Source organism: Hermetia illucens, chromosome 2 (assembly GCF_905115235.1).
Source record: "Hermetia illucens chromosome 2, iHerIll2.2.curated.20191125, whole genome shotgun sequence".
Lineage (NCBI taxonomy): Eukaryota > Metazoa > Arthropoda > Insecta > Diptera > Stratiomyidae > Hermetia > Hermetia illucens.
In genome coordinates this window covers 36131750-36155334 of record NC_051850.1, presented here as the reverse complement: position 1 = coordinate 36155334, position 23585 = coordinate 36131750, and the positions used below count along the sequence as shown (strand labels likewise).

At 43.0% G+C, this 23585-nt stretch overlaps 1 protein-coding gene across 1 annotated transcript in view; it reads left to right on the top strand.

Moving 5' to 3' along the window:
* The window catches only part of LOC119647775, a 553287-nt gene that overhangs the window by 33884 nt on the left and 495818 nt on the right, over positions 1-23585 (top strand). The gene's annotated exons all lie outside the window — the stretch shown is intronic.

The window sequence follows — 23585 nt, the reverse complement described above, 5'->3', positions numbered from 1 at the left end:
AATCACTTGTAAGCTGCTGAACATTTCCTTCTCCCTCCCATCTTAAGATAGGAGTACTAGCAAAGGTTGGTTGGATGCTTGACTTTCGGGCAAATGAATACCAAACTTCGGAGAAACAACAAAATTATTAGATGAAATGTGCAATTCGGCGACAGAAAAGGAGGCTGCATGACTTTCGCCCTGAGCCTGCTTTTTCGTCCCTACGAACCTGAAACTAATTGATTTTAATATGCATTTCTGGTTTGATTAATTGATCCATGTAACACGTTGACCGCGAAATAATCAAATCCCTGGTGACAGAGAAAAGACGAGTTCACTGAGGGCTGAATATAATTTTTAATGTGGACGATAATGAACACCCCCTCCCCCCTTAAAATTGTTTGATTTCTTCCCTGCTGCTCAATATTTTTTGGAATTTCGATTTATTTATAAAAAGTCAACACTTCTGCCCTAAAAACATCACACAATGACCAATCGAATCTGTCAACAAATTTTTCTGAATCCTTTTCAACAGCAACTCATAAATATCTGAAAATAGCAATGACTCGTGCACACAAGGTAGCTCAGAGCATTTTCCCAACCCATTGAAATATATTCTAGAATTTGTCCCATTTTTGAAATTCATGTCAACAAAAATGGCTTTTCCTAATCCACATTCACTTCCATTTCTGAGGCAATATGTCACCAGTGCATGCCGGCAAGTATCAGAATACACTCAAACAAATCATTCTAAATTTGTTTCAATGCGAGTTGAATAAACAAAACAAAGCCCAGAGCTAGTGGTTGATCAGCTGGTGAATGTCGGGAATTTTTTAAATGCTTTCGACGTTTCTGTTCGTTTGGGTTTTATTTTCTCTTCCACTATTAGCGATACTCGGTTTCACCTAAATACACATTAGTGAATGTTGCATCGTTTGGCTTCCATCCAAATGTTTAAATATATTTTGTTGTTGACATTTATTGATGCAGCTCGTGAAAAATGAGGGAACATAAACGCTTATCAGATTGCATTCTGGTGGGTGGTGCGAAAAAATGCTTTTATTGTAATAGAGCCACGAGGCAAGGCGAAATTTATGGGAAGGGTTGACGAACTACTCCGCCTCAATGGCTCATTCTGGCCCTTTCTGTAACATTTGAAAGGATTGATAATTGTTAGCATTATTTGATTCTGACTTCAAGAATATAATCGAGTTTAGCATTTTACTCAAACGTTTCTCTACATTTTAAATTTACATGTAACCCCCACCCCTTTGCTAGATTTCTGTTGTATTTGGAGGAGTGTATCCTGCTAGCGTGCTATTGATACTTCCTTCGCTGGATGTTGCGGTGCGGGACATACTGCATGCTGTGCCCAAACGTAGCTCGTAGCTTCCCAGGCAGCAATAGTCAGTAACGGGTGAACCTTCAAGGACCATATTTAAGGCGGACTTAAATAGCAGCTGAAGAGGTGAAAACACTACAGACAATCACAAACCCCATGGAAAGCACCCTAAGCGCCAAAGACACAGCAGATAGGCAACTGTAGAGGAAACCAGAGAAAATAGGGAAGAGAAGGCCGTAACTGGGGGAGACTTCATCTAGCTAGTCTCCAGGGAACAAAAAGAAACCGATTGGTAGAAAGAAACGCTGCCCTGCAACCATAGAAAATCATATGCTAATGATCAAGGCGGATATAAATGGAAGGAGGACTTGACCACCAACTCTTATTAAACCACTCAGTGCCGCAGGTGTTTTGCCGATGGGTATACATCTATAATTTGCCCTGTATCTGAAAAAAGAACAACCTAGCGTGGAAACGGGCACATAGGCCTCAAAACGAACAGGAGAGTTGCTTTCTCCTCAGGAATTGTTACGTAGCTGGTGAAAATATTACATATATTGTAGGCCCGGTGGTTCTACGGTCGACACGGCCGAACTGGAAAGAGGTAGGATACGTTCAACATAGCCCACAATTTGCAAATAAACATACACCAGTCAGGAGTCGCTAACGACTAAGTACTAATCAGGGAAAAGTATCGGAAAAATGACCCAAATTCATACCACCTCAGTGCGGAGAATTAAGGCTAAGGCTGAGGGGATAGCGTTGTCTAGTACCCGTGTTTCGGGATAATGCTTTTCAGTGTTTACTTATACTGAATGAGGCAAGATTGGCATTTTAGGATTGATGCTCTAGAGTACACACAGAGGAGTGAACCTTGGCTGGGTGAAACTTTAATGACAGTGCCCTTGAATGCCGCATCCAAAGAGAAGGATAGTGTGCATAGTTTTCAAAGTTGGAGGAACCATTCCCCCCGCGTCGGTGGAGAAATTACGATTCAGGAGAACTTCCCCACAGACAACTATTAATGCGCTGGTAGTAGTTATAAACCTGATACAGACAGCTTCAAACCTCGGAAGGACCCCAGCCGTGACTAGCCTTCTATGAATTGCTGGCGATGGAAATTCCCAGCTGCGACAAAAGCGTTATATGCTCCACAGTCTGGCACAGATTTCGAGCCATCAGAAGGAGATATCCTTCAGAATGACAGTACAAATCAGCTCTAACGAGATCTGCATCACGAAAAATAAAAGCAAAGCTCGCTTCTTGCAGAAAAAAACCAATGAGGTGGATGGAATTCATAGGGACTTGGTTACAAACTGGCCACCTGAAAAATCATGGCTCTACTGAAACAAGATGGGACGGCTGGGTCACATTGTTCGAACATGATTTTCTACGTATAAAGAGTCTGCAACTACATTGTCCTTGCCGAACACATGCTGGATGTCCGAAGTAAATTGACTTATGAAGTTCAGGTGACGAAGATGACGTTCTGCTTAAGAGCGAAGGTAAGAGACTTGTGGACACTGTGAATGGCCTGCCTTCTAGAGAATATCGGAAATAGTTGATTGCCATGTACGCGGATAATCGCTCACGATTGAAGGTGCTGTAGTTCCATTGAGCTGTATTCAATTTCTTGGAAAAGATGCTTGACGACTGCCAGGTTTGGTTCTCCTCTTGATCAAGGGCAGCATCTACTGCGATGGGTGAGGCATCGAAGAATATGGCTAGGGGTACATCTAGTTGAGGAAATGCCAGCAGTGTAGTGTCCACCAGCTGCTGTTTGGCTAGTTCAAATGCCCGACGGTCTATGTGGGCCACGCAATCACGCATAAGTTTTTAGTCTTGTGTCCCAAACAAGTAGGCGTTGAAGATGTCTGATGAAAGTTTTACATGCCCAAAAACCTTCGCAGAATCTTGACTGTTGTGGGAGATCTGTGATGGACCGAACCTTGTATGAATCCGGGTGCATTCCCTCAGGGAAATCGTGTGGCCTAAAAACTTTTACATTTTTCAATGTTAAGTATAAGACCAGCCTGAAGGAGAGGTTGAAAACACGAAACAAAAGTTATGGTTTCGCAACACAGAGTGTATGAACCTCTGAAAAAGTTTGCATTACACAGAGCAAAAGGCATCCGTGTAAACTCGAAGAGCCCGAAAGGTGCACATTGTCGTTTTTGGAATGTCTTCCGGAGCTACAGGGATTTGATGGTACGACTTTGCTAAGTCCAAGGTCTTCAAAACATGGTAGTTAGTGAGGCTGTGCGCAAATTGGCGGATTTGTGGTATGGGGTGGCGTTCTGAAATGGTTTGAGCATTCAGACGTCTGTAATCACCACATGGTCTCCAGTCATCGTTGGGCTTTGAGACCATATGTAGGGGAGAAAACTAGCAGCTATTGTCTATAAATACCCTGCTTTAAAAGTATGTGGAATTATTTCTTACCAACAGCGAGCTTCTGGAGTGGTAATGGACGCAGCTTCGAGAAGGTAGGGGAGCCTGTAGTGCGGATGTGGTTTTGTACATCATGCTCAGCTGGTTACGAGAGACTACTTTCGGCAGTTATGTCGCTGTGTTTTTGAGGGAGCACACAAATACGAGGATCAGCTACTTCTTCAAAAATGATAGAATAATTGACAGTAGAGCAGGTGGCAAGTTGTCCTGCACACCTGAGAGGGGGTCTTAGAAGAGATCTGTTCTGTAGATCTACCGGCAATCTATAGTGGTTTAGGTTGTCTGCGCCTAATATGGCACTGCTGATGTTCGCTATAACAAAACGACATGAAAACCTTCGTCCAAGTCCTAGACTTACGCCCGCTTGCCTGTAGCTGTAAGTGTGTATGGTTGAGAAGTTTACTGCCACTAGTTTGAGTTGTTGCGTGATCGGATTCGGCGGTATCGGGATAACTCTCGGCTTGTGTCGATTTGGTAATGACACTTGCTCAAAAGATCGTAGATGGTTAGGTGGCATGGAGCTGTGTTCTGGGTAGCCGCCGCCGGAGTCGGAGCTCCCAACGAGTTCAGTTTTTTATTATGCCGTGCACGTGCACGGGCTGGTGCACTTCTTTGCCTTGTCGGCAAATATGCGGTGGTACTGGCAAACTGCAGGACTCGACTACTCGCTCGCCCATTTCGGCTGGTGGGCCACGAACGAGTTCAGGACCTACCTTCCAGACGCAAAGCTCCAACTGTTTCCGCTGGTTTAGAGACGGTAGCCGCGAGGGTAGTCACCGTTTGCTGAAGCTTGGCAATTTGGTCCATCCCCCACGACACCTCACTGACCACTTGGCGAGCATGCACCTCGTCGATCTTGTCAGCGGTGTTCGCTAACACTTCTAAACACCCGGAGTCCGTACAGGCCAAGATGGCCTCTATGTTCTCCTTGTCTGAGCCTAACTGCTTCATCTCACGCAGCAGTTGGCTCGGGGAGTGGTCGCCTACGGCCATCTCAGTCAGCAAGTGGTTCAGTTTTGCTGACTCACTTACAGACAGTTGCTTGATGAGGGTGTCCTTTAGTACGTCGGCGACGAGCCCAATCGATTCCTTGCCCAGGTCGAAACCATGATTAAATTACGTGGCATCCGTAGTAATGCCCGCGAGTGCGAACTACCCCTCCAATTGGCGTAACCAGACCTCCGAGTAACGTCGCCAAAAAGGTGGTACCAGGATTGCCACCTCTCCTACTGATCATCCTAAACCTTGTGGCGCAAAGAATTCTTCCTCTTCAGACCATTTGTAATTTCTTAGCTTCCTATTATTCTTGAGGTTAGCCTTGGCTTCAGCTTGTGATAAACAGTTTGCACAGTGGTTTCTTCCTTATGTATCTTATTACGTATTCTGATATTCGAACTATTTAGTCGCGGTGATTCGATTGAGTTGTTCAGTCGTGGTGAGTTGCGTTGCGCTACTTTGTTGTGGAACCCGTGTGACTCTTCGCTAAGTGTTTGCCCGAATGGGAGTATTTTTCAGTTGCGTTGCCGACTATTATGAATGCTTAATATAGCCAAAAAGCTCAACACAAGCGGACTTAACAAAATAATATGTGCTGACGGAAACGTATTTCAAAGTCAGTTAATTTTTAGAGCAAGGGAACCTTAGTGTTTCTTAGGTTGTAGGTGCGGTTCACTGGTGCTGACCTCGACAGGAATGTTAAAAATGCATTTAATTCCGCCAAACAGATAGAAACTATTGAGAGATTATCTGAGACTATAAAGAACATGTCGAGAGTAACCCAGGGGTCCATAGCCAGATCTCTGGAATACTTCCTAAGAAACTCCACATATTGTGTCACTTGTTGCTGGATGCAATGTTGAACATACGCAAAGCTGAATTTGCATATAAGTGTTATGGATGAAAACCGAAGTAGTTATTTGGACTTAACCTGTTTGAGGAAATCCAAAGACAGGCAAGTGAGACTGTAGCAACTTTCGCCTTAGGACGGCTACTGGGAAATTTTGGGAGTCACACTACCAGCAGACGATGTTTTCTCATAACCCCGATGTGGTCTCTTCTACTGTACGTCATGGAGATAGAGGCTAATGCTCCATAAAAAATCATAAGTGGCTTACGCAAGTACATAGGTGAAGTACTTTGCAGATGACGTCTGCCTATCGCCGGTTGTGATCGTCTCCGTTGCCTTCCTTGCTAAATGCAAGATCTTCAACAAGTTCTAGGAAGACGACTCAAGAGTGATTGTTGCTAGTAAGGGCGAAATGGAAAGCCGGATAAAGTAATTTTTTCCGATTTTTTCCTTGGCCAACTTTTATGCGGTTATTGAAGGGTGTCTCCTCTTCACTTCTCTCTCATTGATGAAAAGAATTCTGAGTTTTAAAGCCTTAAAAGCAGAGGAGAGCTACAGTAATGTGTCAGATAGTACCAGGATAGTTCTGTGATAATGGGGAGGTATTTAGTTGTTGGCCTGACAATGACGTTGCGGCAATTCATCATTCAGTACATATTGACTATCTGGAATATTAATCTTGCCGGACGAAATCTGAAAAGCCTGCTTCCTGTTTTGTGAAAAGGAGCCTATTTTATGTTATCGCTCGATAACTTACCAGTGCTGTCGAGTAGACAACACTTTAAATTAAGAACAATCAACAGTTTTCTAAAGGACTCCTACTCTTTTTTTAATTACTTTAAGGTCTATACCAAAAGCTTAGCCAAACATATTTGATGTTGACTAAACCAGATCCATTCCCAAGATCTTAGTATATGTAGGGGTCATATTCTCAGCAGTTTATCGGTAGCATTCCAACATTTCTCATCTGTTATTGCGGAGATTTCACCGGGGTTTTTACTTTTATTTATTATAAATATAAAGGAACATTTTCAAAATCCCTTTAACATTCGCCAGAATCTGCTCAAAAATCAACTGTGATCTCTAGGCGACCTTGTTATAAATTAACTGTCTTAGATTATCAAGAGATAGCAATGACATTCCCAGACTATCTCAGCTCACGCAAATAAATATTTAAAATGAAATGGGCAAATAAAATTTGATTTAAACAATAAATCAGAATAAAACACATGTTTGCTCTTTAGAAGTAGCATTCCTTCCCTCTAATCAAAAGAAGAAGCCGAGACATTCGATAGTAAATGCTCTTCATTCAATAAATCAACCTAAAATCTTCATTCGCTGTATCCACGTAACACTTCAAGTTACCTTGACTAAATTTATATCTTCTGATTCCATTTAAATGCCAATTAGATTCTGGAAGATTGTTATACAAATTCAGATCCCCAAGAGAAGTAACAAAGGTCGTCGATACAATTTAGGTAGACTGAGCAAATTATAGGGTCCGAAATTTTAATCTGAGATATGTTCCTATATTTCTTTTCACAACAGATTATTCAGAAAATATCTACTTTTTGGAACAACATTCTTTCAGAAGTCTTTAAATCCATTTGATAAGTGAATTTGGTTTCAAATAAATTATGCGTCTTCTGGCGAAGGTGTATGACACCATGGATATATGATACACTGAGTTTGGCTGAGGTAAAGGCGGCTAATTATCTTCGGAAACAATATTTTGTAATTGGTATATTACGAAATAATATATTTCTAATTTAGATGAAGTTGTTGACAAGAATGCTAGGCAATGAATTATACCATGAAATAATTGGAATGTCATACCCAAACTCGCTGCTGAGTTTTAATGGGACCACCCTAACCTAATAAAAGTACAAGTTAAATTTAGGGTTATACGTCAAAAAAAAGGCTCGACTACGCCAACCATGTTCGCGTGATTGAACCGGTGATACTCCCGAAGGATTGCACCATTAATCAAATGATCTCTTATTGATTCCAACAACTCCAGCGATGCTTATGAAGTTCATGACCTGTTTCAAAATGTCAGCTCTCAAGCCCTTTTGCGAGGCAAGGAAGCAGGAGTTACTATAGTATTCTTTTCTGAGGACGTGGAAGTCTTTGAAAAATACTGGCCTGGATACGCCAGCGTGTGGGTTTTTTTCCCACCAAAACCACCCCCGACTCCCTCCATGCCCCGCACACCACCACATGGTATTACATCGCGGGGCGGAGTCAGCTCATTCTAGCTTGGCCACCTTTCGTCTCTACGTGGTGTACGTAACCGCGCTCTTCTCATCGCCTCCGCCTTTCGTAGTTTGCTCTGGATAGATACGATCATGGAGTTGACCACATTACAGTCCTGTTGACATACTACCATTCTTTACACTAGATTTTCTGGTACTAATAGCTCCCCTAGAGTCTCCTCTCGGTTCTTCTTCTTCCACACAACTTGAGCATTGAAAGAATACGTCCTTTAGGTCTTCTGGATCTCCATCACAGTTTGGACAATCGGGTGAAGTATCCAGTTTTAACCTGTACAGGTAGTGGCGATACGCACCATGTCTCGTGAGAAACTGTGAACGATTGTAATTAATCTCACCGTGCTGTCTCTCCAACCACTCCTAATTCTTCTTCTTCTTGCGGGGGGAATAAACGTGTTCTGCGGAGGTGAACGGCTCCTGAATCGACCAAACACGCTTCCGAACAAAGCTCCTTAAATCATTCCCTCTTGCTCCGTAAGATGAAGAGCTTAAGAGTTTTGCGGGCTTCCCAGGGTTTAAGTGAGCTGAACCTCTGGGCATCGAAGGCGCTGATCAATTTGTGTTTCTAAGAAGCATGGTTACTGCTGACGGTGGCACCTGACTAGATTCACTTTTGTTATCTTGTCTGAAATCTGAAAATGCAGTAACACATGGAAAGTGGCAATCACTCATACTTCAGGTCAACTCCCGTTGTATGTGAGTACAGCTCGGTTATTTGCGGTTGGCCCCCTAGTGGGAGTTTCATGGGGGTTGTGGTTATGCTCAAGCGAGAAGAGACCTTCGGGCGTCAGCGTGGTGTTGCGTTTCAACACGGGTGCCATACTCCTTAGTTCGGTAGAGATTTAGGTAGGTCTTGCATCCACCAGTATGTATGCTAAGCCATGCATCTTGGTATAGACTGGTGCCGTTGTTGCTTGTCTCAGCGGGGCTTTGATTGTGGTCATAAAATCAATCCGTGTCCTAAGAAGACCGTGGGATTAAGTCGTCCAGACAGGTGCTCAAGTAAAATCGTCAAGGACTTAACCGGCTCTCCTAGTACTACTCTTGGGCGGTTTGAATATAGAGCAGATGAACACTAGATTGCCTGCGCACTTGCTTATTTCAACATTATGCAAGCAAGGATGTCTTTTGGATGCTTTGTAGGTTAGGATTTGTTCAGGTGGAACACCGAATTGGCTCTTTGGTTTGCTATGCCGACGAAAAAATGCGCAGCAGTTCCGAAACAACACTCGGGGACTAGCTAAATTATAGGGCGGTAAAAATTGTGTAATGGGAAGGCCTGGGATTTGCTACAAATTACACACCGTCACGTTTCAAACACACTGCTGCTCCCTGGTCTGTAAGGTTTTCGCTAATTTTAGAATTTAATTCACTGACTAATTAAATTTAATCACATTGTAAGGAGGGAATAGGAAGGAACGGGTCCTTTAACTTCGTCGAAGCGTACTCGCGACGAAAGGTGCGGCGTCGAAACGTTCACATCGAGACATGCCTCGTTGAAACAGTATGTACCCATCCAGGGTGGTTGATTTCCCTGAGATAATGAATCTACTTTGAGTCGCGAATTGAGAATTCATTCAAAGTATTCCCTGTGTTTGAAAGGCGACTAAAATGCCTAACTTGCAAATCTCAATTCAAATTCTGAGTTTTGGAAATGGTTAACAGTTTATAATTGATTTCTAAAATATGCGATCACTCCTCAAATACGGCATCAGAGTTTTCCAGAATAGTCCCCTGTCCCAACTTCAGTGAACAGCGATTAAGTGAGGTAAGATTGTGAGACTCTGGGAAACTGCCACCTGCCTCTTGACATACTGTGGTATTGTACTCTGGCAAGCCTGACGGAAGTTAGCGTGAATCTTATGTCTTTCTCAGGGAGTCCTTCTATAAGTAAATGACTCAGCACTGTGGTCTACAAGAAGCTTCCGAAAGTGGAAATTGCGATCGCAATGGCTGATTTGAATCGTGTGAAACCGATGGCAGGCTTTGATTTCACCTTACCCGGGCATACGTTGAGGAAGCATGGCCTTAGAGACCATTCGAGCATATAACCTATCCTATCGTAACTTCGGTTTCAACTAACTGACAACCGATGAAGCATATCGTGATTAGCAACAAATTTTGGAATTAGGGTGAGAACCGTTACAAAGAGCAATGACCTCGGTGTCGTAAATCGTATCAAGATACAATTTGCATGTACGGTGAAAACGATTGGCTTTTAACTCATGGTGACGAACAGTTGAAAAATTGGAACGTCCACTAGTATAACATTCACCTCCCGTAGAAATTGAAATCACTTTGACCGTCAACGCGTTTAAGCAGGTTCTCCTTGCGTAATTCAACTCTGCAACCACTTTGACCGTCAACGCGTTTAAGCAGGTTCTCCTTGCGTAATTCAACTCTGCACTCAGTGTGTTCTCTTTTGAGTTCATCCGTAAATCCTGGAAATTCCGAAAAGGGCGCAGGTCTGGACTGTGATAATTGGAGGGTTATTTACGTGCTCTCTGCTGTCGCAAGGATAGCTAAAATAATCTTGGAGCACTGCAAAAATATTATGAAAGTTTGGTCGATAGAAAGCAGGTTGGTTGCCTCTCTGCGCTCTTCTCTTCTAACCACATTAGCACACTTCAGGCCACTGCAGAGCAATTTACGGAGTGAAGATCATCGATCTTAAGAGGCTTTCAGCATTGACACGCTCTGTTGGGAAGGCATTCCAGAAACATTAATAACTACAATCAGAGTGATATTTGATAGCGCAAAATGTCTCTGAAGAATATAAAGTCATAAGCCAAAGTTACAATCGATCGCCGATTTTATTTTGTTTCGTTGGTGATGTTCTGAACACTGTCTTGGCTGAAGAACATGCAAGGGTTTATAAAACCACGTTATTCTCCCGAAATACGTCGATTACCCTCATAACCTCTGCTTACTCCTTCATCAATACGCAGACCTTATACAGGTCAGGCAATGAATATCAGCAAAACCAAGGTTCAAAGTTTGGCCAGCCATCGTTCTTTTGCTGTTGGTATTAATTGCCAGAATATAGAAGCCGACGTACAATTTCTATGATTCTGTAGGGTTCTCTTTGCCCATTGCGCTGCCAATCTTAATGTTGCTCCATGCATTAACGTTGCTAAATCTGTCTCGCTGTATAGGATCAAAGAGCTGAAAGTCATGTGTCTTCTTCGAACTCGGAATGACCTGAATACCACAATCAAAGTCCTTCCACACTAGTACCATGCATTAACGATGCTATTATAAATCTGTCTCGCTATCTAGGATCAAAGAGCTGAGAGTCATGGGTGTCTTCTTCGAACTCGGAATGACCTGAATACCACAATCAAAGTCCTTCCATGACTAGTACCGTGTACTGCTTTTTACTGAATCTAAGCCCAACATTCATATCCGGGGCCTATCTGACATCACTAAGGGGTATAGCGTCGAGCTATATAGTAGAACTCCACGCTTAAGCCCACAGGGAGCTATGCCCATGATATGGACACAATAAAAACCGGGACGAAACTCCCTGGGCCGAGAACACATCCCCATAGATTTTCCTGAAAAATATGCTCTGTGATGGCCATTCCATTTACCGTGATACCACGTAACCTCTGGTGGCTTTGTGGAAAATGCAAATTCAGATGTGTCCCATTGCAGAACTCGGTCTGATCGCCCGTGGAAATGGCACTCCCCGAGACGTTGCCTGGAATCGGCCCGGTGCGGCCCGACTAACACCAAAGAGATTGTTGGCTACAAGAAAGCCCATGTTGTCTAGATTGTGAATGTTATTGACTGAAGGTAAGGTTTGCAAGATGAGTAACCCATCCAAGCTACAATGTGTGTTCAGCTCATCTCGCGCCCGAAGTTCCCGATGGGACGTCCTCTGTCAGACACACATTTTACGTACTCATGTGTGAAACGACCTTTCCACAATCGTTCAATCTAAGCTGCTACTTAGATGTTACACTCCGCAATTTTTTGACCGCAAGTAGTCCTAACCACCTGACCAACACCAGCTTTTTCTATTTGCAAAAAAGGTATGCCACTTTTGATCCAATTAGCCGTGGCACGTCCAACTACCCTTAGCTCAATAGGAAAAGCACTCAAAATTACCTGTATGGTATCGGTTGAAACTGTGTGATATACAGGAAACCACGCTAACAACGCTGCTCGCCGACAGACACAACAAATAGTTCAACATATATGCATCTACACACGTTTCAATATACATACCAATTTAATCAAAGGCGTCCTAAATTCGATCAGCTATGGGCGAAACTACATATGATCCGCGGTTGTAACTCCCAAGTATATGACTGTTTTCCGGTTTTTCAAATTCACTCTATCTGACTTAACTAGAGACGGAGGTTAGAGACGGCTGGCAAGGCATGCAGACAGCGAATCGAACTCACCCAACAATTTATCTATCAGAAAAATACTTGTCTATCCTGGAAGTAGCCTTCCATAGATCTAATTCTTGATAGCCACTCACAGAGTTTCAACAACACAGATGACCAACTTAGGTAAGTAAATTTTTTAACACAATGGACAGCAAAGTATTTCAAATGCATTAAAGCGTCGTCGATGGATTTGTCAGTTTGGAAGACAAACTGCCTGTCCGACACCAGATGGGATGTTTTCGTCGCCAGTTGTTGGACCATAATGCCTAGTAGGTACTTACCAAGGGCGGGAGAAGAATTATGGCCCCAGGTGACTCAGAAGTGCTCCTATCTTTCTCTGCCGCTTTCAGGAGCAAAGACAGTTTTCTAGAACACTGGGAAATATCAGAGTGAAATTATGCGGTGTTTCCAACGATTAATTAATTGAAATAATAAAACTTGTTGTTTCTTTTTCGTTGGTGTGGGTATTTATTCTTGCAAAAACCGATATTTCGGGAACCACTTGTTCCCTTCATCAGTGCAAAACTTGTTGCACTGATGAAGGGAACAAGTGGTTCCCGAAATATCGGTATTTGCAAGAATAAATACCCACACCAACGAAAAAGAAACAACAAGTTTTATTATTTCAATTAAACTGGGAAATAGCTCTCGTTTGCATAGGTCATTCATAGGTCTACTGGATATGGAATGGGACGATCGGACTGATACTTTGCACATTTCTCCCGTCAACCCATGGCAGCCAGGATCGTTCCAAGGCTCGATCCTTGCTAAGCTCCCCTCGATCCCGTAACGATGCAGAAGAATAATTTCTTCGCCTTTTCCAGGCGACCGCGAAGAGACACCGAAGGCCCAGATCTCAAAATTAGTTCACTCAGCAAGACACGCATACGTTCACCTTAATGTCGGCAATGTCATAACTTTGCTTATCTTTGCATATCAGGGATACCCTTCTTCAGGGGTTATACTCACCGACGAAACCCTTTCAGTTTTCTTTCCTCGATGGTCTCAACATCTCGTTATAACCCAAGGAGCCAAGGAATGTAATTTTTGACACTGAAGTAAGAACCCTAATTCTTAAGAAACGCACTCACTTTTCTGAACTGACTACTACTGGTTTAAGTGGTGGTCGACCTATATGATGAAAATTTGTCAACATTTCATGTTGATAGCTAGTCCTGCCCTCATGGTTGATATTCAAACATCCTCTACTCAATGAGGCATTACAATTTCCAATAACTATAATCTATAGTGAGCAGAGACCGAGGGACAATCCTAACTACTAAACACAATCGGTAATTTGTTATTTGATCTCATTCTCAAATTTCTGCTCTATTAATTTAATGAAAATCTGATTCATGGCCACCACCCAGAAGCGATTTCCTATAGCCATTAATAACTTTAAAGCAAAAAGGCGCTCAAGGATTCCTATAATGGTTTGCTTACAAAATTTACTTTCCGCCATCCCCTAACCATTAAAAATAACCTTTTACCTAGCGTCAAGTACACCGGCAACAACCCCCTCCACCCATTCTATTTTCGCTCTTCCAATCCATCATTTCACCCTTTAGCACAAAACACTCTCCAGTAATCACTTTCCATTTATTGATTTTATCAAAAAATGAGGTCATTAATAACAAATTGATGGAATCAGCTGACGATGTCGGAAGAGAAGCGCAGAGTAACGAGCGCTGTGGCCCGCTGGCGGCAGATCTAGGGGTGTGATTTCCCCTCATTAGATTATACAAGGTGTGGATATGAATTCATTCATTTAATTTTGGAGCCCAAGTTCGTTTAAAAGATGGATAGCGTGACTAGACACCAGACACCATAACCATTCCAAGGAGTCCTGTGAGTCAGAAAATATGATGAAAATGAGAAGATATTATCATCCAGGACTGGTGCCGTGATTTCCAGGGAAGATTTTTCGATGGCAACATTTTGTTGTTTTTAACAAGGATTGAATTATGAAGAAACGATTGGTTGATTGCAAGTTGTTTTATCGTAATACAGTGTGAAATTAAGGGATGAGAGACTTTTGTTATTCTTGATGGAGCGTGAAGTGAGGTTATTAGATATTTCTGACGATTATTGTTTTGAGAGCTTTTAGGACAATCATTTTAGGAAATTGCTTTCAGTGGTCATTAGAACTGAGCGGACCTAAAGTAAGATAAATACAATTAGTTAGCCAATAGAATAACAGAAACGCAAGCATATATGGTATTTGGATGTATTGAAGCTTTTTTGGTGGATAAAGGCTTAAAAAGAAAATAAGCTTCAGTTCAACTCCACTAAAATCTTGGCGGACCTTCACGGTTAACTTTACTCGCTCTTCTTCTACGTTTCTGGTATAGCTCAGCCTTCGCGGCGTTCATCCAATATACAACATTTAAGCATAAACAAGTCAAGGAAACTAGAAGTTGCACGCTTCACGTAGTTGTAGTTGTAGCTTTTGTATTCACCGTTTAACTCCCACTGAACGAACCTATGTCCGCTTATCGTAATAGGCTCGCCACCTTGGAGGACAAGATTAGAGAGACAGAAGGGAGAGCTCTAATCGGAGAGCCAGAGTCCTCGAATGGGGCATGCTCCAAACAGATTCCGGAGGTGCACAGATTTTAGAGATGGCCACCAGGATAGGACAAATTTTCCTCAATATCGGTAGGCAAACAACTACCGGATGGAACATCGGGAAAATCCACGTTGCAAAGTTTTCAGAAGCTTTCTAAAGAGGAGTAAATGGGCGGCAAGACTCAGGCACGGACAGCGGAACTGCGACTGAATCATCCAACAAAAAGAAACCCCATCCCTTGAAGATACCTGGGTACTGGTGGACGGCTGAAATTCCAAGTTTACAAAGGAACTGCCTCAGATGTCGGTGGATTGCTCATCGTGCAAGAGTTCAACATGAAGTGATCCTTAAATCTGTGTAATATAAGAGAGAAAAAAAGGAAAAGCCACTAAATCAACAGCAAGGAAGCAGACTGCTGGCAGGAGCTAATCAACGACGTTAAAAGGAAATCAAAGAATTCGGGTCTCATCGACCACCTAGTTATATGGAAGCAGTGGAAATGAAAGCAATTGTGCAGGTACCTTTCGAGTCCACCCTATCCGAGCTGATGCTGTTGATGAGAGAAGGAATACTGAGGAATGTCCACCCCTCATTTTCAAGAACTAGGTGAGGCGATCTTATCCATGAAGGACAAAAAAGCACCACGACCCGATGGTACTCCCAGCGAAGTGCTGAAACTTATATGTAAATGCAAGCAGGCGAAAAGGAGCTCATCAGACTGACTGACGCAACACGTGCTGCGGGCAACTACTCATCAATAAAACAAAATTGTTTTAGAGCGAGGCAATCCACATTTAATGCGATTGAGAAAGTGGTCCAAGCGATTAAAGTGGTGATCCTTGTAACCATGGAAGTAAGAGACGCCTTCAGTTCGCCTTCTTCAAAGTGGTGTGACATGCTTGAGGAGCCGGAAAATCGTTTCTATACTCCGGGCTACTTATTAGAGATATTGGGATCTATTTAGGTGCAAATGAAGGTCACATCGGGAGCAGCTCAGGGATGTATCCTTGATCCGCACAATTGGAATGGCTTATACGATAGTTTTCTACGACTCGAAATGCCTGATGAATTGCATCTGGTCTGGTACGAGGATGATGTTGTGGCACTGCTGGCCACTCACACACTGTTGAGCAAACTCAGCGCGCATTGGCAATGCGGCGAGTTAGCAGATGAATGGCTAAACATGGATTCTCCCTAGCTCTGGAAAAAACCGAAGTCGTTGTCCTAACCAAAGAGAAAATTCCCACGGTTCTCCTTATTCAGATTGGGGAAATCATGGTTTTATTCAAGCCGGCGGTGAAACACAACGGCATCATGATAGACACGAACATGAGTAGGTTCGCAACACCTCAGACAAGGCTGCCACTAGAATATTGGCGATTTACCGGCTGACGTCTCAGTTCGGAGGTTTTTTGTCCAGTAGATGTTGGTTGTTGATGGGTGCGGCTCAGTCCGTCCCTCTTTACGGTTCTGAAGGTTGGGTTGATTCTCTGAGTTACTAGATGTTCAGTAAGCACCTAACTCTGAGTTTGATATGGTACTGTCACGGAGTCAGCAGTAATAGCGGTGATAGCGGGAGTTATTTCGATCGCTTTCCGTACTGTTGATCAGAGGCTTATATACCTCAGAAAAGACAAGAGTAAGGAAACCGTCACTTATTAAATGAGGACCCATACTCTCTGCGCATGGTAGTAATATTGGGAAAGAGAATTAACTGGTAGATGGTTCACACATCTCATCAAAGACGTATGTCCGTGGTTCAGTCGAAAGCAGAGTGAGAGTGAGACTATTAACTAATCCAGCTGCTCAGCGGACATGGGTATTTTCACTTTTAGCTGCACACAATCGGGAAATCACGGTCGCCGGCCGCATTTATTGTAAGGATGCCTGCCACATCTTCTGTAGAAAGCGGGATTGTAGTCAAGTAGATAGCAAGCTCTTCGTGGTTTTGGGACAACGTGCTTGACATTGGGCATTAGGTGCTGAGTTTGATTCTGCGGCACATTGGTTCCCACTTTTTTCCGATTAGAACAAATTCTATTGCCGAATCTATACTGAATGCGTAATAATATATGAGCAATATTTTCCATCGTTCGCTTTCTGTAGCTAAGTGTATTCAACCCATTTTCATATTTATTATGGCATCTTCCTCGCTGATTTATGGCTGGTGTGCTATTTGTGTGCTATTTGTAAGGAGCAGGAAACTATTCGCTGATAGTTTTTGGACTGCCATGGGTGCTGCAGTTTCAAAATCAACAGCTAATTTGCTTCCTCAAGCTGCTGCTTCATCGAGCGCCAGCATAGCCTCAGCTTTTGAGACACAACTGCCTGGCTCTGCGTATACCCTGCCGGCGACTGCGGCCAACAATATTGGCGCCATACCTAAGTCGCTCTGGTCGACTAATCCCCCGCCTCTGTCTGCCACCCACTGTTTCAGTTCATCTACAAAATATCGTACCTGCCCGACGAGGTCCGCAAGACAACTTAACTATCGAGGGATGATAGCTTCCGTATCCCCACGTTTTCAATGCTGGCGTCCAATCTTCCTTTTGGGCACAGGGGGTTTTCATTAAGCTTTATCAGAGGACTCTTCTTCCTCGCCGAACTTAAACGATTTTCACAACTTTACACTGTTTTACTAAAATGTAAAGGGCCTAAGGGCCAAGCCGCCGGGTTTCAGACTGTTTGCGTTAGCATTCCAACATCACGTCATCTACATTTCTGAAACCTGATTGAATGAAAGGATTTTCGAGATTAGATTTAAATTATTGTATTCCAGCCTAAAATGAACAGACAAGACGTAGCTTTTTCAAAAATACAATTTTTCGTTTTGTAGCTTTGTACTGAAGGAGGGGGTACGTCGCTCGCGAAATATATATATACGTTCAAAATAAAAAATTATATTTTGGAGAAAACTATTCCTTTTCTCCAGGATTTTAGATCCCGAGCTCATCGAAGGTTAATTTGTCTTTCGTTGTGACAGGGACTGCGCTGCGCTTGGAAAGATACCCAGCGTGCTGTTCAGTCCCTTCTTCGTGCTGAAATCATCTTTTTCTCTTCCTCCTCCTCCTACGATTCCCTCACCGTATAAGTCACTCCGCCAAACATCTGCCCCTTTATCATATCCAGTCTATATTTACGCTATCTCAGCCCCCTTCTGTTTACAGGGATTTCTTTCATAGATTATCAGAAGTCCTAATTGTTTTGTTTCCCTCACTTCCTCTCATCCTGTGGCAAATTTAATATTCCTATGCTCTCCTGACGTACTACTGTCGGCCTTCCCTCCCTCCTTAATAACTCCACCCAACCCTCCCTTCCTGCTTATGTACACATGTGCCGCCCTCCAATTTAACCCTTCTGGGAAACATTTAGATCGCGCTTTTGATCTTGTTCTCTCCAACCTTGCTGTGCTTTCCCAATTCCATCATGTTCCCTCTTACGGTGCCTCTGACGCCCATCATCCTGCTCTCGAGTTCGATGCTCAGATATCCTAAATCTACTCACCTGTCGCACGCAAGTCTACCGAGTTTAACTTTCGTAAGGCGAACTTGGAAGGTCTGAACTCTGCACTGGTGGCAATCAACTGGGTACCTCTTCTCTCTTCTTTAGCGTGTGACCAAGCACTCAACACTTTCTATACCACTTTATCTAATCTTCTACCCTGTTACGTCCCCTCCTCTCCTAAGTGCTTTTGCTCCAACCCTGTGTGGTTCACTACTGAAGTTCACAAAAAAACTCTGCACTCCTCGGTCGAATCTTTAATAGGTAAGTCCGGGACTGAATATCTGACCAGTGTTAAATACTCACTGAAGCGAGTAAACCTCCAACCTCTCTGGTCCCACATTCCCTCATTGGCAAATCTGATGCTAATGTCGGCCTTGGCTGCGATGGTCTTTCCAACCTCTTTTTGCTTAAAGCTGGTCAGTTCATTTCCCGTCCCTTATACCTTATTTTCAACGAAAGCCTCTAAGACAATCATTTCCCCGGCTTGTGGCCACCACATAGTGAAATAACAACACGGCTTTGTTAAGCGTACTGGCTCCAACTTGTTCGACTTTAACAACTTTGTCGCCAAATGTCTAATTCACGGCAGGAAGTGCATACTATTTATACTGACTTTGGTAAAGCCTCCGACACTGTAAAGACACTTTTATCTAAACTCTCGTCTTTAAGCATTCTCATACCACGTGCTTTACGGCTTGCCTTTTACCTTTTCAACCGATCCTGACGATCCTTTATTATTTTTATTTTTTATCAATGACCATCGACAGCCCCCCTCCCCCTTATTTGCCCCTGTTTGCTCTATCCCGACGACCCTAAGCTGTTTTTCGCTATACCGTCGCCTATGAGCTGTGTTTCCCCTCAATCTAACCTGGACACTCTGGTTTGTTAGTCAGAAAGTGTCATCCACTATCTTCTCCTACTCCCTTAACATTCCTTATCATACCTACCATAAATTCCACTCAAGACCTAGGAGTCCCTTCGACACCCATTGCTTCGAAGTCACCAATTGAGCAAGAAAATTGTCGGGCTTTATACTTCGCTCCTCCCTTGATGTTGACTCCATCCAACCCTTCTTAGCTCTCTTCAATTCCCTCGTGAGGAGTAGCCACGAGGCTCCGTGTTCTGGTCACCTTTCGGTAACTGTGACTGTCTGGCCCTTGAAAATATGCAACGTAAATTCACTCGTTCCCTCTTCTTCAAGAATGCATCTATGGACTACCCCTCCCGTCTCCGCTTTCTGAACCTCCCCTTCCTACAACAGCGTAGATTCTATATGAATTTATCCAGAATTTTTAAGTTTTCCTCAGGTTTGATGGACTTCTCCACCTCTAACGTCATCCCTTGCCGTGCTGGGTCTTATAATAGACGTAACGCAAATATTTTCAACGTGCCCTTCGTAAAGCTCGAAGTCTACTTCCATTCCCCAATTCCAAGATTTTGCCGAAGTTGCAACGCACAGAAATTTGGTCCTTTAAACTTATCTTCTTTAAGTAGTTTTAAGCATAGGTTAAGATTATTGCTTTCTCCTCTTTCTGAAAGCAATAGGTAATTGGGGTCTACTTTGTTTAATGTATGTTAAATAAATAAATAAATCACCTTTCGAAGGAAGGGTGTCCAGCGCCTCTTCAAAGACACCTATGAAAGCATAGCGAGAGTGAATCTCTACACGGCCATGATAGAATTCCGTATCCCGACTAAATTTATAAGACTACTGAACTATTTCATGTTTTCATTCATTTCGAATAGGCGTCGATTGGCGTCAAATCTTGGCCTGCACATAAATGAAGGCAAGCCGAAATACATGGTGGTAACGATAATAATAATAATCGTTGGCGCAACAATCCATATTAGATCAGGGCCTTGAAGTGTGTTAGAGCACATCATTAAAGACCGTAACGGTACACTATAGGACTACAATACACTTTAGGAGGCAATGTGGTCAGAATTTGTAACACCCGAGATTATTACCCTGATTTGACTGAGGTAGCTGACTCGACTGGTATCCGAGAGATGCGATGAGATTCGAACCACGACCTTCCGTAAGACAGCCTTGTGCTCTAACCACTCAGCTATCTGGACACGGGTGGCAACGATAGCACCGAAAATGAAAGAAACAACCGCAACTAACACTGGTTAACTGAGAACAATAAATGCAGAAGAATACAACTTTGCGGCCATTGATAACTTCTGCTATTTATCTCGGTTCCAAACACAACGATGAAATCTACACTGTTATTGGTAGCCAACAGAGTCTATTCCAGCTTATAAACATTACTCCGCACCGATCATCTCACCATAGGCTCAAAATTCTTCCTTTACGAGACAACCGAGCTGATTCCTGTCAACCAGTTGGGAACCGCCGTCTCCACGTACTCAAAGAGGGTGATCAGACAGGAGGCAGCAACGGACTCATCTGAAGTGCCACAAAGACACACCGGAAATTATCTGGTACCACCGGAACCGAGATGACCCTCTGAAAGGATATATTCCAGGAGAATTCTTGGAAAATGTGCTCTCGGCCCGGTTATTTACTGTTGGCCCCCTATGGGAGTTCTATGTTGGTTACGGTTGTGCCATATCACGGGCTCAAGTGTGGAATTATACTGTACAACTCAGGCGCCGTACCCCTTAGTTGCGGTAGAAGATTTAGATAGGTCTCGCATCCACTGGTATAAATGCTGAGCCTGCACTCAGTATAAACCTCAGTTAGGGATGTTGAATTGGTGAACCTCAACGCACCGGGATGTCTGGAGCTCCTTACTAAGCCAGGCCCATACCGAATATCGGTTGTTGCACCCGTGATGCTGATGATGAGTACAATACTGTCCTGTATGGACTAAAATCTCACACCTTGAAAACTCCAGAAAGCAGGAGGTTCTAAATATGTATGTACATCTATCCATTTTTTAGAGCATTTCTGAAATAAGTGTAAAACAAGTGAAAAAATACATCAATTATTCCACCCCAAAACAGGGTAAGGATATTCTGAATATTTGTGTTTCCGGTTAAATCGAAAAGGAGAAAATATATCGGCCATGGAAAGATACAATTGCAATTAGAATCTTAGCTTCAACATTCATAAGTTGAAGGGGCCTAATATAGAAGAATCTGAATTACTCCATCTTGAACATTGAAACAACGAAGAAAAAGTTGAACAATGCACCCAAGCGATAGATAAAAATACATTCCGGGAGTAAAGTGCGACCACGAAAAAACAAAAGAAGGCGAGCAATTCCAGTAAATCGATCAGATTCAACCTCTGGAAAATGCCCCCACAAGCATAAGATTATAAAAGTATCTTTTCTTGCTGGCTTAGTGACCTATAATATTATAGAAGTATGAGTGGCTATGTACAAATAAGATCAATTTCTGCCCAATAAGCTAAATTTCCTGGGCTGCATTATCTGAAGAATTTAGTGAATATGTCTGCTTTGTCTCTTATTCATATAAATGTATGGGAACACGTTTGATGATGAAACCTGGGGGTGATTAGGCAAAAACCTTTTCCTAGGCTTCATTTAAACGTCCAGCCCATTTTCATGTGTCATTGAATTGATGAAAATATATAGAGTGGAAGAAAATTTACAGCAATTTTTGAACTGTTTAGAATGCTTACTTTTACACTTTTAGGGCCAGTTTTGAGAGCAAATGTTTAATTGCATCTTTAGTACGTTCAATCAATCAAAAACCAGTAAGAAGGACGGAGGTTGGGAACGGTAGGTGGCGGATAAAGAGCAAAAATTGTAGAGGGTCCATTGCGGTGAAAGGTGAGTTTGAACAAAAGTATCTTGTTGTCTTCAGCGGGAAAATTTACGCTCACAAAGGTTGGTAAGGTCAACATCAAGGGCGCTACTTAAGTGGAAAGGAGAGGTTGAATTGGAGGGTGTGCTCATGAAAGTGGAAAAAGCAAAGATTGGCAAGAGTTATTGGGAAGGCATTGGAATCCAGAAACATCAAGCCAAAGCACCATAGGAAAATTAAAATGGCAACAAAGGATGGAAGGTAGAGACAAGCGCAATACTGTTCGGAGTTCCGATAATATGCCTTCTTCGGCAGAGGAGACTCAAAAGCTATGAAGACGCCTCCAGGGGTCGACTTGCCTAGTCCAGCGCAGTATCCCTCACAACGAATGGCAAAGTAACCTTTCGAGGAGTTCCTAGTCTGAAATCGTGTTATTCAACCAGGTTTCAGTAATGTAGATGACATGGTGCGGCAAAGCTAAGAAAGAAAAAATAAAACTCGACACGTTAGTGTTTTGCTATTTGGAAAATCATTCAAGGAAAATTTTCTGATACTTTGGTTCTTCGATAAGATCTAATAAGAACCCTTTGCGGCCAAAAGAAAGATTGAGAGATGTAGAGTAGATGTTACTTTGAAGGAGGCCATTATTCGGGTGGGAGAACCATCCTTCACCAATTTAAACACGAAATGGATAATGGCCCTGCTATTGGTGTAGGCAAGATCATTGTCCGAGGTGGTGAAGTCAGCTAGCCTAGACATCAATAGTTGTTTAGATGTTGAGGCAACGCTGAGGTGACAGGAACCTGGGATGACCTCGGACCTAGCGATTTAGTGGCGGCAGACATCGATTAGGCGCTAAAAGTTGCAGTTCGGCGACAGCAGAATAATCAGAGATGCTGCGTAGCGCAACTCAAGTCGGAAAGGGATCGTGTTCCTCGGATGGAATGTGATGCCCGATGAAGCAGCAGCGGACAGTGCGATAGATAAGGCTGCTTTTGGCTGCTCATTAGATCTAAACTTTCCAACTGCTTGTAGACACGCTGTTAAAGTTGTCGTATATTGATGGAGCTGTTGAATGGCATCACAAACCGTGTATAATAGTGTGATTCCAATAAACTTAACAATATAATATAATTATGTTTGCCATTATATTGATGGGGTTTACGCGTCATCGTTCGCGTTTACCTGACATGCCCTTCACCTCCTCTGCGACACCCGCACTCCTTCTTTACTAATCTGCACATACTGCATGGCACAGCCCTAAAAGCAATTGTCGTTCCTCTTTAATGTATGACCGCCTTCCGACCACAATACGTGTGGGTGCCAGGATTGTGTCGTTTGAAATAGTATCAGGGTCGCGTACTCCGATGACACGTCGCAGACAGTTGTTGACAAAGGCTTGGACTTTTTGAGCAACAGTGAAGCTAATTTTCCATGTGCTATCCTCATATAGCAACATAGAACAACACTAGCGAAGAAC